We start from the raw sequence: 14777 nt of genomic DNA, 5'->3' as shown, positions 1-14777 counted from the left end.
AGAGGGCACTTTGATTAAGTGCCATCGATTGTAGAAGAGAGGTCACCACGGCCATCTGTGCGGCCAAAGTTGTCATTGTATCCGCAGGTACAATGGCATTATCATTTCTTTTTCTCTTGGAGCCTCTTCCTCCGTACCCGTCATCTACCCAGTCATCCATATTCCACGAGATGCGGTCAAGGATGACCTTGGCCTCTGTGTAAGTTTTATCCATAAATTCTTCTCCTACAGAGGCATTAACAACAACTTGCGTTGATCTGTTCAGGCATTGTAAAACGTTTCCATCAGAACGCAATCGGGTATCTCGATATGTGGACAATTCTTCCATCTTCTGAATCGCACCCAGGCAGTGCTTAGGGTCTCATTTTCCATTTTCTCAAAGTTCAACACATCCTTTCGTCTTCTTGCATTGACTGCTGGAGGGAAGAACTTCTTCATAAACCGTTCCACCAACTGGTCCCAGGACGTTATTTCATTTGCAGAAGCTATTTATAGGCGAAGCTTGGCTTTTTGACTTTGTGGTCCCCACTGTATGGTTATGGTAGTTCCTGAAATGACGGAGTGAATATTCCTTCTGTTACGCAATCAACCCGTTAGAAATGCACAACTGAAAGCTGTACACGTGTCAGAATCCTCCGCAAATGCATTGCTCTTTACATCTTTGATCCATCGCCGCATGCGGTGTTATTTTTTATTACTGCATGCGGTTGAAATTACGTTGATCGCTAAGCTCTTGATCGATTGTCGCATGCACCGTCATTGCGTTGATCATCTCTTCGTTCTCGATTGATGGCACAATGCGACGAGATGCGTTGTTTATTTTGCTTTTGAGCCATGAACGCATGCGGTGACTGATTTCCTGCAAAACAGAAATTGAAACATTCTATTCTACCATCGCAATGGTGTTAGATGGTGTATTGACGAAATTTTATAATTTTTGTATTTATTAGCCAATTTCTATACTATCAATGAAACTTTTCTTTCTTTTAGCCGCAATATCTAAATAAAATAGTATAAATAACTTGTATTTTTACATGTTATCAGATCAAGAAACGGTAATGGATTCGTTTAGTTCTCAGATCAAGTAACCATTCAATGTAAATTAAATCATTATTTTCAACCAAAATATCATATATTCGAATTATGCATGCATAGCTACTCAAATGGTGCGAATTAACTAATCTCTATAAGCCCGAAAATCACTATTCCATATCGATCAAGCGTCCTAATTTGTAGTTGAGGCTAGAAAGCCATGCCCTAACTAACCTACATGCTCCTAGATGCAATTGGGTCCTTAGCGGCCATAAAGAACTAGAAACACATGCATTCAGATTTAGGATTCAACTATGTTGATTAAGTGTCAGGAAAGCCTTGTTCAAATAATCAATTTGTTCCTTAAATCTAAATTAAACGTGCTATGCAAAGATTCATGGACAACCTAGAAAAACCTAAGCATGCTTATCTAATCTGTGCTACAAGGGTAAATTCAAAGCATGAATGATACAAGGATGCGTTCGAGCATGAATTTAACTAGGAAAGACATGCTTTCATGATAGAGGCATCAATCCACACATAAAAGCAAATCTAAATTAAACAAGATTTAAGAAAAACATAATTCTAGATTAAAGCATAAAAATTAAACTGGAAACTCATCAAAATACAAGAAAGCTTAATCCAAGAACTAATTGAAAGATTACTTCATTGATTCATGGACAAACCAATGAGACACAATCCAATACATGTTCATAATCCGAAAATAAAATAAATATAACCTAAGGACACTAAAAATTAAAGGGAATAGAAGAAGAAAGGAAGCCTAACTTCGACCTCCATGCTTCAGCTCCAAGAGTCGGCCTAAGCCCCCTAAAATTCAACCTTTTTTAACCTAGGGCCGAGGAGAGGTATTTATAGGAATCCATCGCACCGTTGCAATGTTGGGTTACGCACGCGCTCAGGCTCGTTCGTCAAGTGTCGTAGCATTGAAATGTTGCCGCTTTTGCCAGATACTCGCTACTCAGTCCTCGACAGCTTGATACTCGATCCTCGGACACTCGACAACATTTTCTTGATTACTCGATGGACTTCTACTCGATGGTACTTGGTGGTGCTTCGTATTTGGTGAAACTCGATGGCGTTTTGGTATTTTCAACTCCTTCGAAGCCTACATGTTCAAATTAACTTCAACTTGCTTAAAAAATACCTCGTTCTTCACCAAATGATTAATTCTACCTCTTGGTTGCTCGATACCTATAAAATGGGAAAACAAACACATAAAATCCACTAACGAGCTCGAAGTAAGCTAGGAATATTAGCACTTTTTTAGAGCTAACAGAGGGGTTGGTTAGTTGGTTTTGTAAATCAATTAATAAGCAATCAAAGAAAGCAAGAATGAGTGTGGAAAAAGGATTAAATTCGATCGATGTAAAAACCTTGGGATTAGTATGCATGCTTTTTATTTCTATCATCAGGCACTAGTTAATTGTACTAATTTCGTGAACCCCTCAACCTATTAGAAACTCTAATAGCCCAATTGGCAAATTTTGATAATAAACCAAACTAGCACTAATTCAATTTAAGACTCTTCCTTCTTAGCGACATACAAGTAAAAATTGAATTGCATTATGAAAGGGTTCAATTGTTGAGACATATTACAAGCCGAAAAAGTCATATCTTATAGCATGATTAATTGGGAAAGATTATATTAGTGCATACATGAGTTTGGCCAGAAAACGTCTAGACCCACATGTGATCCTAATATGTGCAACTTAATCAATCAATATATGTATAGGCTAGGATGATATTGCAAACAAGAGTTTCAATAAATTAATTTGTCAGATCAATTCATAGAATTTCTATTAAAAATCAATTAAATCTTTCCTAAGGGTTAACAACAATTAAACAATCAACTAGCTATCCTTCAAGAATCAAAGCATACTACTAATCCCAAGAAAATTTACGTAGCCTCGCATCGACATAACAAAATTACAATGATTAATGGAGAAATGAGGCCGACTATAGAGAAAATTACACAGTAATTCGACTAAAATTGGTCCCAAAATTAGACAAAACTCTTAAATTTCTTCACACCTTCTGCTGGAACCCCAAATGCTGTATTTATAAGTTTGTCAAAGTGTCGCAACACTAGGAAGAGCGTTGCAACGCTGCGATGGCATCGTACAGAGCATTGAGGAAACGTCACAATGGTAGCCTGACGCTCGATTGCATGTGCGAGGAGGGGGAAGTCCGTCAAAGTCCATAGCATTGTGATACTCTGGGAGAGCGTTGCAACACTACCCATTCTGCCTTATAGAATTAAGCTAGGGCATTGGGTTGATGTTGCGACGGTGGCGTTGTCAATCTTCAGACCGTTGCAACGTTGAAGTAGCATTGCAACGTTGCTCTAAACCCGAGCCTACTACCTTCAAGCGTCAAGTGAGCGTTGGACTTAGGCTATTGATGAGTGTTGCGATGCTGAAATAGGGCAGATTGGTCTTTTGTCATCTCAGCTTCATTTGGGTGCACTCGACTTCCGATTTTCCATCCTGTTTGCTTGATTTTTCAACCTTGCAACGTACTTGCTCCATGGGATCAATTATCCTACAAATAAGAAAAATAGACACAAGAATTACCCAAAAAAATAATAAAGTTATGTTAATAAATTTAGCATTTTTGGAGAGCTAACAATATAACACTGTTAATAGTAGAGACTTACATTTTACCGGGATGACCATAGGTGACATGATCTGAATCTTGAGTGAGTTGTGAACTCCTGCCTATGAAGGCGCTCCTTTGATTTGCATGGGTGAGAGTGGCCAGTTTTCGACTCAATATGCCTACACAAGACGAAATTTACTCCTTCTCTAATGTCGGGGTTAGTAAATAAATTGCTCTCTTAAGGGCTGATTCTGGGCTTGAACAATGTGGCATCACACCTTTTCTTGGCTCAAGAGGGGTTCGGTCATAGGTTGACTATGACTTATTGTTCATTAGAGGGATCAATGGTGCTTAAGGAGTTAGATGTAACTACAGGGGTAAAACTGTAATTTTGGACCAATTGTACTTACGAGCAATTAATGAAGGGTCATCACACTATTGATTGGTTATATCCAATGGACACATAAATATATTTGTAGTGTGAAGAGTGCAGCTGTTGGTCTTTAGTGGAGAGACTGCAGTTAATAAAAGTTGATTAATTTAATTAAAAAGGTTCAATTAATTGATCAAGTACCATTAGAATTTCAAACTATAGGTCCATAAGGTCCCTCTATAGCTCAATTGGGATGATTGATAATCAATTTAATTTTGGATTAATTTGAATTGTTCAAATTAATTGAGGGAACTAATGAATTTAATTTAATCATATATGATATAGTTCGTATAATGTATTTTATACATTATAAAATAAAGTTGATTTTGAGAGGAAATAAATATTTGAATGATTAGATTCATATAATTAAATTTAATATAAATTTGATTTATATTAAATTTCGTAAATGTTTAAGAGAATTCAAACTATAGATTATAATGTATTTGATACAATATAAAAACTATAGGTTATGTATTATATTTGATATAACATATAGTTTAATATATACTATATGGTAAAGTGGTTATCATATATATACGAAATAATTTATTAAATCAATTTTGAATTTAATTAAGAAGGGAGTTATAACTCCCTCCCTTTGTTTCTCTCTTATCAGGGACATGTGTGATTTGGAGGTTACGATGATGATGATCGTCTTCTTCCTCCCAAAAAGACACAAAGTCTCTGTAAGGTTTTGGCTCTCCCAAGAATGCTCTCTAGAATAATTTTCTCTCAAAATCCTTCCTCTCTTTCACTACCAAATTAATACACAGAGCCCACAAACTCTTATGATTCTCAACAAGGAGAATACAGAAGGCTCTTTTGCAGTGGTGTCCATATTGAGTATTACTATTTGCTTGTTCATTGAGATTGAGTGAGAAGAGTTCCTGATCATTGGAGAGGATTTCATGAAGGCTTTGTGACTTTAAGGTCAATAAATATAAATCTCATTTTCTCTCCTCTGTTTTGTTTTAAGTATGCTGTAAAATTCTATTAGAATGCATAATTTTTGTTTCTAAATTTTAATTCACTATAAAATTGTAAATTGGGACCGATTCTTGCTTCCCCATAAGATCTCACAGTCCTTCAATTTATATTAGAGCGACTTTTTTGGTTCCGAATTTTAAATTTTTGGAATTATTTTCAACTTATGGTGGGTACTGCATTTTTTTATGTGTTTCATGTTGATTAATGTTGTTTTGCAATTATGGATGTTTAGGGATTGGTCTTTAGATTTATTGTGTTTTCTTCACAAATTGGTTTGTAAGGGCCCGATGTTTTAGGCATAATTATGCAAGTGAGTCTGGATATTCATAGTCCAAGCTGATCATGATTTGTTCTGACGAAGTTCTGGAGATGCCGAGGCCCAAATTGGAGCAAATTCGGAGGAGATCATCACTGTACAATATGCGACTATGCAGTAATGTTGCAACGTTGTGTCCTAGCGTTGTAATGTTTCAGAGACGAACGAAAGAATTTTTTCATAGTGTTGCAACACTAGGTCATAGCGTTGTAATGCTCCGAGATGGAAATTTCACGTGGTTTAATTGCAGTTCAGCCAGTTCGCATGTAGTTCATGAGTTTGAGCAGTTCGTAGCTTGGTTCATCTATTTTGGTCCGATTCAAGTGCTTATTTATGTAATATATGGCACCAATTTTGAAATATAGGTCAGAGGATAAGTTCCCTGCCTAGATTACCAATCTGCCACACATTAGTCATTCGAACAAGGTGGTGAAGGAGAAGCTTTTGTTAACACAGTTGGACATGTTTAGGCAAACCACCGTCTTTGGGCATTTGGTTGACCTGGACTTGGTGTTTAACAATCTTCTTGTCCATTACATACTTCAAAGGGAGGTTGTTGATGATCGACCAAGTGTGATGAGCTTTATCATAGATGGCAAGGTTATCACATTTAGTAAGAAAAATGTTCTACTAATCACTAGACTATGGCCATCACCAAATGATGGTGAAGACATCCTATCGAGTACACCCATAGGTTATCTACGAGACAAGTACTTCAAAAACATAAAGGCCATGCATTTGACTAACATGGAAGCCAAATATGTTAGGTTGGAATTTGATAATAACAAGGACACAGTCAAGGTGATCCTTATGTATTATGTTGAGTTGCAATGGTGGGAAAGGATCGGGTGAACACAAAATTAGATACCTCTCTATTTATTGCAATTAAAGATCTTAATGCCTTTAATAAACTTGACTGGGGCAACATATTATTCGACAGAACGTTGAAATGTTTGCAGAATGTGTTGGTTGACAAGTTGGAACATTATAAGAAAATGTCCATAATGAACAAGGGTTACAGGGTGAAATAGTCTCAATAGTTTTTTACCTCCTTTCTTGGTAAGTTCCTTAAATTAGTTGATGTCAAAAATTTGAGGTATTAGTGATAACACAAAAAATGTGCTATTTTCCTCTTCTTAATTCTCGATCGTTACTATGTTTAATGTGTTTATTTAGTAATTTTATAGGTATCGAGCATCTTGGAGATAGAATCCATCATTATGAGCTATTCGGGGTTAATTTGGAGAAATTAGAAGCTAATTTGAGCAATCGAGCTTTGAAAGGACGTGAACGGATAAAAATGCCCCTGGACGGAGCATTGCAACACGTTGTGCAGCGCTATAAGGCAGTAGCTGATCATTGCTAGAGCGTAGAGTAGCATCACGATGCTATAGGTAGCGTCGCAATGCTCCGGATTATGACTGACAGGCGTGAGGCTCGCACCGTTACAATGTTGCGACGACTACTATATATATCTATCTTCAATTTAGAGCAGAAGGGCCGACCTCCAATTGGCTCCTAAGCTGATTTTTTCCCTTTCTCATTTCTCCAGTTGTATTTTCTCCCTTTTTCTCTCCATCTCATGTAACTAATGGAACGATGTTGGGATTTATCTTCTCCATCTCCATGGGAAGGTAAGTTCTAGCTATTTTCTAGTTTAGGGGATTTTGGAACAACCTAGCTTTTGTGAGCTTTGTTTGAATGTAATATTTTTATTCTTGTCTATGGGTTTCAATCCGAATTTTGTATTTTATGAATTGCATGATTTTATTATTGATTGACAACCAATGATTTTGTTGTGTGATTCTAATGCTTGGATATTGGCTTGTAATATGTGACATTAAATTATAGGTAAATCCCATTTGAAGCAGTAGGTTAGTTAGGCTTGCGATTCATTAGGCTTGAGATATATTACCTAAAAAGAATAGTATTGCTCCTATCAACCTAGAGAGAAATCGTATTGAATGTTTGATTCAACATTTGAAGTCAAACACTCATCCTAGCGTTATCCCTAGAACTTAATGTGATTCGTTAATTTGTATGGAGTGGATTCGTTTTCTATGCATGTTGGTTATGAGTTTCCTTCATCTAGCATTTTCAGTAGGTGGAAAGTATTTCTTCATAAATTTCTCTACGACCTGTTCCTATGAAGTGATCTCTCTCAGCTCGAGGGAATATGCCCATTTTCTTGCCTGATCACACAGAGAAAATGGAAAAAGAGTTAGTTGAACTTCTTCGGCAAAGATGTTCGGGAACACAAAAGTATTGCAGATTTCTATAAAGCTACGAAGGTGGGCGTGCGGGTCCTCGCCACGCCGTCCTCCAAATTGTCCTGCAGTCTAGATAATATATAGCATCACTGGCTTCATTTCGAATTGGCTTCCATCAAGGGCAGGCCTCATGATTCCTAGAGAGAAATTGTAGAGGTTTGGCGATGCATAGTCCCTAATGGGCTTATTACGATCATTTGCCAGAAGGATTGGATTCGCCATGATGTTGTTTTCGCTTGGTGCTCTGTCTCTAGGCTGCTCCGCCATTTCTTTTTTATCAGGTTGTTGTGGTTGGTGGTTGTTTCTTAGTCTCCTCCTGAACGTCATCTTAATCTCTTGGTCGTAGTTTTCCAGAGATTGAGAGTCTGCAAAGAAATCAGAAAAATTACCGTTAGCACACCGATTTGTCGAAGTCCCCAGCAACGGCGCCAAAAACTTGATGCGTTATTTTAAGAGGTGAAAATATGGATGAAATGCGGTGATAGAAATGCGTTGAGCACTTAAGTTTTCTCAGTGGAATCCAAGTGTAAACCCCACTGAGTTTCCTGGTAAGTCCAGGGTCGAACTTAGGGACTTGGGAAAGCAATATGCGGTGGTAATTTTCAGGAAGACTTTGCGGTAACCGATAACTCAAATAGTTGTTTGGTTTGTTGTTTGCAGTAATAAAAATAAACAAATGCGGCAGAGTTTCAAAAATAGTTGATAAAATGGAAGATGCGATGAGTATGGGGTGAACAGGTTGAGAAGGGTTCGGCTAACACTTCCTAGGTTGCGTTCATGCTATGCGACCATGCAACACACATACAATAGTAAACCATCTCTCGATGCAAATGCTACGGCTTCTAATGCTAGAACGCATGCAATATATGCGATAAATCTATAGGACCTACACATAAGCCTCTATTCTTATTTATGCGATGACAAAATGACACACACACAAATAAGGCGACCACATAATATCATACCTATCTCTAGGATGCATGCGATGCAGGTTGACAAACAGAGCTTATCTCTAAGTCCCTATCTCTTGTTTATGCAGATCTAATCTTGCTCTCTTGAGTCTAGATTCTAACCTAGCTCTCTCGAGTCTTTGGATTCTTTCTTTAGACTCTCTCTCGAGTAGCTCTAAAGAGGTGTTGGGCACAACATAAAACAAGATAATCGCATGCGATGAAGATCCCAGGTCATGTTAGCTTAGTTCTTCTCAACCCATTCGACAAGTTTAGCTACTCATGCGTGCTAAGAGAGTGAGCAGATGTAGAATAAGAACTTCCATTGTATAAATATAAAGTTGAAGTACAAAATAACAATGCAAGAAGAGAATAAAGAGCCTGGTAGCAATCTCTTGCTTCCCAGGCTTTTACACTGTCGTTTCTACTCTTGTTCAAAAGATAATCTCGCTCTCGCGAGAGTCGGCCCGCTCTCTGCTTTTTATGCCTCTAAGTTCTCTCTCGAGTTGCCCTGAGCGATCTTTCGGCGTCTCTTCCATTCTCTTGCTCCGCCTTAAAAATAAAAGAAAACTATGGACAAGGCTGGAACTATGAACTCGTGAACTGCTGAACCCCTTTTCTGAAGGATGCCTTTGGTATTTATAGAGATTTAGGGTGAAGAGTGGCTTCTCTCTTATGATTGCACAGATGGGATGGCTTTAATTCTCTAATTGATGCACCAAATATTTGTCACCGAAAAGCTGAGTGTACTTGTTATCGTTAGTGGCTTGTCAACTTAATTCAGATTCAACCATCATCAGCTTTCTGTCCCATCGTGATTAATTATGCCTTTCACCCAGATGCGCCCACCAAGTTGCGTTAGCTCTATGCGACAATCCTTCTTGAGCAGATATTTGGACAAAAATCACCGCAAAGCCTTGCGATAATGCTACGCTCGTCCATTGATTTCTTGTGATCGCGCTTTCCGCCTTGCGTCAACACATATTCTGCATAAAAATACAAAAATTAACTATTCCTATGCGATGAACGCATGCGACCGCAATGTTATTAACTTAATGCTTTTTGGACGCAATCTAACATATTTTATCAATGCAAACCTTCATTGTTTAATAACTTAGAACTATAATAACGTGCATTTCTGCCCATTATCACACCCCCAAATTTAAACAATGCTTGTCCTCAAGCATAAGCTAAAGATTTCCTTTAGCAAGTCGACCACAAATCTCTTTTCCTAGATTTCTCAAGGATACTTCATTCAAATCCTATACACCAAAATTTCCTTAAGTCTTATTCATGTCTCCTCTTAAAGTATTTCTAAGACCTAGGGTCCGCAAGCTTAACCTTCAAAAAGGACTTTACTAGATTCCGGGACATCGCATGATTTATTTCAAAAAAACTTTTTCCACTGGGTGTTGACTGAATTTTATCCTTGCACATTTTTGACATTATTATTTTTTTTTCTGACCTTGTGTTGATCTAAGTGCCTCGCCTTCGTTTTGGCTTGCCCCCACGTGTGTCATGCAAACATCCAACTACAAGCAAGACGCTCTTTCTCAGACTAAATTCATACCTTCTTGGCAGTGGAGTTGTGGTCATTTATTTATGCGTTGATCCTGACGACTTACTTTCATTTTGGCTTGCCCCCACATGTGTCATGCGGACATCCAACTACGGGTAAGTGCCTTTCACAACTTAACTCTTATCAACATGGGTTTCCCATTACGTTGACAGTGGAGTTGTTATTCTCAAAATTTTATTTCATCTTTTTTTTTTTTTGGTAGAGCTAAAAATAGCAAGGTCAAAAATAAATACCTCACCCCCAAATTTAAAATGCCTCAATGTCCCCATTTCCCAAAGATTGAAAGAATTCATTCGATGTTCTTAGGAAGTCTGGTAAAGGGTCAGTTTGAAAGAAAGCTAGCAGACCTCTAACTTCTAGAAATATTTCATGAAGTGACTTTCCTACGATTAAGTAGACTCTAACATATACGAAAAAATAGAAGCATGTGTTTCATCATTGAAATCATAATTGGCAAAGAGATAGCATGCAGTGACTTACTAAATTTATCAATATTAAATAATTGCGGTAATCAAAGAGGATGCGGTGATAAAACTTACAAAAATTAAAAATGTGATGCAATAGCGCAAAATTTGGAATAAAGTTAAGGAAGAATACAACCCCCAAATTTGGCTGTCGCTCGCATTGTTTGTTGACGCATCCTACTTTGCGGCGATCTATCTTTTTTGGATTGCGGTGATGGAATAAGACAAGTTGCTTCTTTGTGTAGTGCCTCTGCAACCATTCACCTTGATTGTTTGCAAGAAAAACATCGAGAGGGTCAAATATTATAAAAAAAAAGGTTAACAAAATCGCTTCACCGCAATTGTTTAGCACGATTGCATTTTTTTTCTTTTCTTTTTTAGATAATAGATAAAGAACTGAAAGGGTATAGTGAAATGAAAACTCTGAGTAGTAGAGGAAAGTTGAAGATTCTATGATTCCAAAACTTGCGTTCCTGATGAATTTTGATCGTCTTGATAGCACAGGGACCACCTACTTCTTTGTTATTCAGAGTTTCTCAATTCCACGGAGTCCACTTGGCGATGCCAACCTTCTCTGTGATACGCTTTTACTCGCTGCCCATTAACTTTGAATATGTTGGTTCCGTCATCATTAGATAATTCGACCGCACCATGTAGAAATACCTCTCTAACTATGAATGGTCCGGACCAACGTGATTTTAATTTCCCAAGGAAGAGCCGTAGTCGTGAGTTGAATAGTAAGACCCTCTGCCCAACTTGGAGGTTCTTACTGCATATGTGTTTGTTGTGCCAACGCTTTGTGCGCTCCTTGTAAATCTTTGCGTTCTCATATGCGTTAATCCTCCATTCCTCCAGCTCGACCAGTTGAAGTTTTCTCGCTTCTCTTGCTCTCTTCAAGTCAAAGTTTAGCTTTTTTACCGCCCACATTGCTTTATATTCCAGCTCCAGAGGCAAATGACACACCTTACCAAATACCAACGCATACAGGGACATACCTATGGGTGTTTTAAATGTAGTCTGATATACCCACAACGCATCGTCGAGCTTTGTTGCCCAATCCTTTCGCGAAGGCCTTACTACCTTCTCAAGTATCAGCTTGATCTCTTGATTGGACACCTCAGCCTGACCATTCGTCTACGGATGTTATGCGGTGGCCACTTTGTGGAGAATGTTATATTTGTGCAGCAGTTCCTTGACAGTATGATTGACAAAGTGAGACCCTTCATCACTTATTATGGCACGTGGGGTGCCAAAACGAGTGAAAATGTTTTTCTTCAGGAATTGAGAGACTATCGCCGCATCACTTGCGGCGCATGCCACTGCCTCTACCCATTTGGATACATAGTCGACGGCTAACAAAATATAATTTTTACCATTCGATGGAGGGAATGGCCCCATGAAGTTGATACCCCATACGTCGAACAACTCAAGCTTCAAGATGATGTTCATAGGCATTGCATGTTTCCATGAAATGTTACCTGTGCGTTGGCACCGATCACACTTCATCATGTAGTCAGCTGCATCCTTAAACAATGTTGGCGAAAAGAATCCACTCTGTAAAACCTTAGTTGCGGTGCACTGTCCTCTAAAGTGCCCACCATATGGTGAGTCATGACATTGCGATAATATGCGTTGTTGAGCAGCATTTGGTACGCATAGTCAAAGAATCTGGTCTGCCTCTCTTTTATACAGATTCTGCTCATCCTATAAATATGATATGCATTCGTACTTGAGCCTTCTCTTCTAGTGGTCAATATAATTCTCTAGAAATTGCTCACACACCAAATAGTTGACTATGTCAGCATACCATGGCAATTCTTCAATATGGAATAGCTGCTTATCTAGGAACACCGCACTCACCTCCGACTCATTGTGGTCAACCTCAGGGTTTTTCAATCTGGACAAGTGATCCGTAACTTGGTTCTCTGTACCCTTACGACCAATTATTTCTATGTCAAATTCCTGGGGGAGGAGAACCCATCTGATCAACCTTGGCTTCGCATCCTTCTTGGTCATTAAATACTTTATCGCCGAATGATCAGTGTGGATGATTACCTTTGTTCCCAACAGATATTCTCTAAATTTTTCTAATGCAAAAATTACCGCAAGTAGCTCATTTTCTGTGGTGGTGTAATTAGTCTGAGCAGAATTCAGCGTCTTACTCACATATGCGATGGGATGTAAGATTGTCTTTCTCTTCTGTGCCAGAGCTGCTCCCATCGCATACCCGCTTGCATCGTACACTAATTCAAAAGGAAGTGTCCAATCAAGTGCGATTAACACGTGCGCCGTTGTCAGTGCCTTCTTCAAAGTCCTGAATGCGTTGAGGCAATTGTTGCCAAAATCAAATTTTCTGTCAGACTCCATCAACGCACTCAGCGGTCATGCTAATTTCAAAAAGTCCTTGACAAAGCATCTATAAAATCTGGCATGCCCCAAGAAACTTCTTACAGCCTTCACACTTGTTGGAGGTGGGAGTTTTTCAATTGCTTCTATTTTTCCTTTATCCACCTCCAACCTATCCCGAGAAACCTTGTGCCCCAGCACGAAAAGCAAAAGTCCCAATGGGCAGGTGAATGTGGTCTTGTCCTGATCTTCTGGTGCAATCATAATCTGGTTATACCCGACATAGCCATCCAGAAAGCAGTAAAAGTCATTTTTGCCTAGACAATCTAGCATTTGGTCAATGAACGATAGAGGGAAATGGTCTTTCTTCATTGCCGCATTCAGCTTGCGGTGGTCCATGCAAATATGCCACCCGGTGACGGTTCTTTGCGGTATCATCTCATTATTTTCGTTCAGGACTACCGTCATGCCACCCTTTTTTGGCACGTGTTACACAGATTTTGATACGTATGATTTATGATGTTCTATGCTCGAAATGATGCGAAACTATCACTAGATATGCGTTAATGATGGGTGTTCACGTAGTATGCCATGCGTTGTCACAAGTTTTCTTACGATAGAACCAAGTGTAATTCCACCGCAAGTTTCTCGGTGTGATCCGAGGTCGAACATGGGGACTGATTTAGGTTATTGTGGTTTGTTCATGATATATGCGACCAAGTTTTCAATCTTTAAAAATGTGTTTTACAGGTATATAAATTGCGATAAAATAAAGTAAAGCAGTAAAGATGCGATAATAAAATGAAATACAATAAACCTAAACTAGATGATACAAGATATAGGCTTCACGTTACAAGATGCTGGGGTCAAGGCTGGCTGTGAAAGTTGTGCAAAGATGTGGAATGTAGCGGCAAGTCTTATGAATAGAATAGAAAGACAAAGATAAAGAATATAACAACACAAGTTCTCAATTGCGTGGAAGCTACAAATGTTGTTCCACTCTTCTCTTGGCATACACCTTTCAGTGATCGACCGTGCTCCCACATGTCTGTGGATAAACAGAGGCTAACGTAATGAACGCAAGGTTGCTTCCATGTCTGGAAGTACTACTCACTTTAGTTAACACATTCTTCTGACCTTCTCTCGATAGGTTGGAATGGAATCTTCACTTCTACTCTCACAAGTGAAGATGTCATCTAGCTTGCCTTAGCTAAACACATTTTATATACACAAATTAAGTACTTGGTTAATTCATATTGCTTATCAGGGAATTAAGAAGACATCATGAAGAAAGTGATTGAGGGGTGAACGAAAATAGACAGAAAATGGTAAATGAAAGCTATCGAAACATTTAATATCTCCATTAAGCGTTTGATACATGGTGTGGATGTAGAAGTAAAGAAATAGTGAAATATAATGATGAAAGAGATAGAACAGATACAAACAAGTGCCAATGTCTTGGCACTGATTCGATGGAGATCTGCTTGCCGGATAGGATGGATTTGATGGTGGGAAGAGCTTCCCTCTCAGGCTTGCTCCACCGATAGCAGGGATCTTTGCACAGAGCTTTCTTCATTGCGGTAATCGTCTCTTCATTATTGATTGACGGACGAAATGTGATAGAGATGCGTTGATCAGTTTCTCGCGAGCCTTGAGCGCAAGCGGTGACTTGGTCTCCTACAAAATAGAGTAAAATTCGGCTTGTCTTCCATCTTTATGGTGTTAGTGGGTGTAATTGCAAACATTTATAATTATTGTAATACTAGGCTAATTTTCAT

This window comes from Benincasa hispida, chromosome 1 (assembly GCF_027475165.1).
Source record: "Benincasa hispida cultivar pf3 chromosome 1, pf3_genome.v1.1, whole genome shotgun sequence".
NCBI classification, from domain to species: Eukaryota; Viridiplantae; Streptophyta; class Magnoliopsida; order Cucurbitales; family Cucurbitaceae; genus Benincasa; species Benincasa hispida.
Note: the sequence above shows the minus strand (reverse complement) of the source record.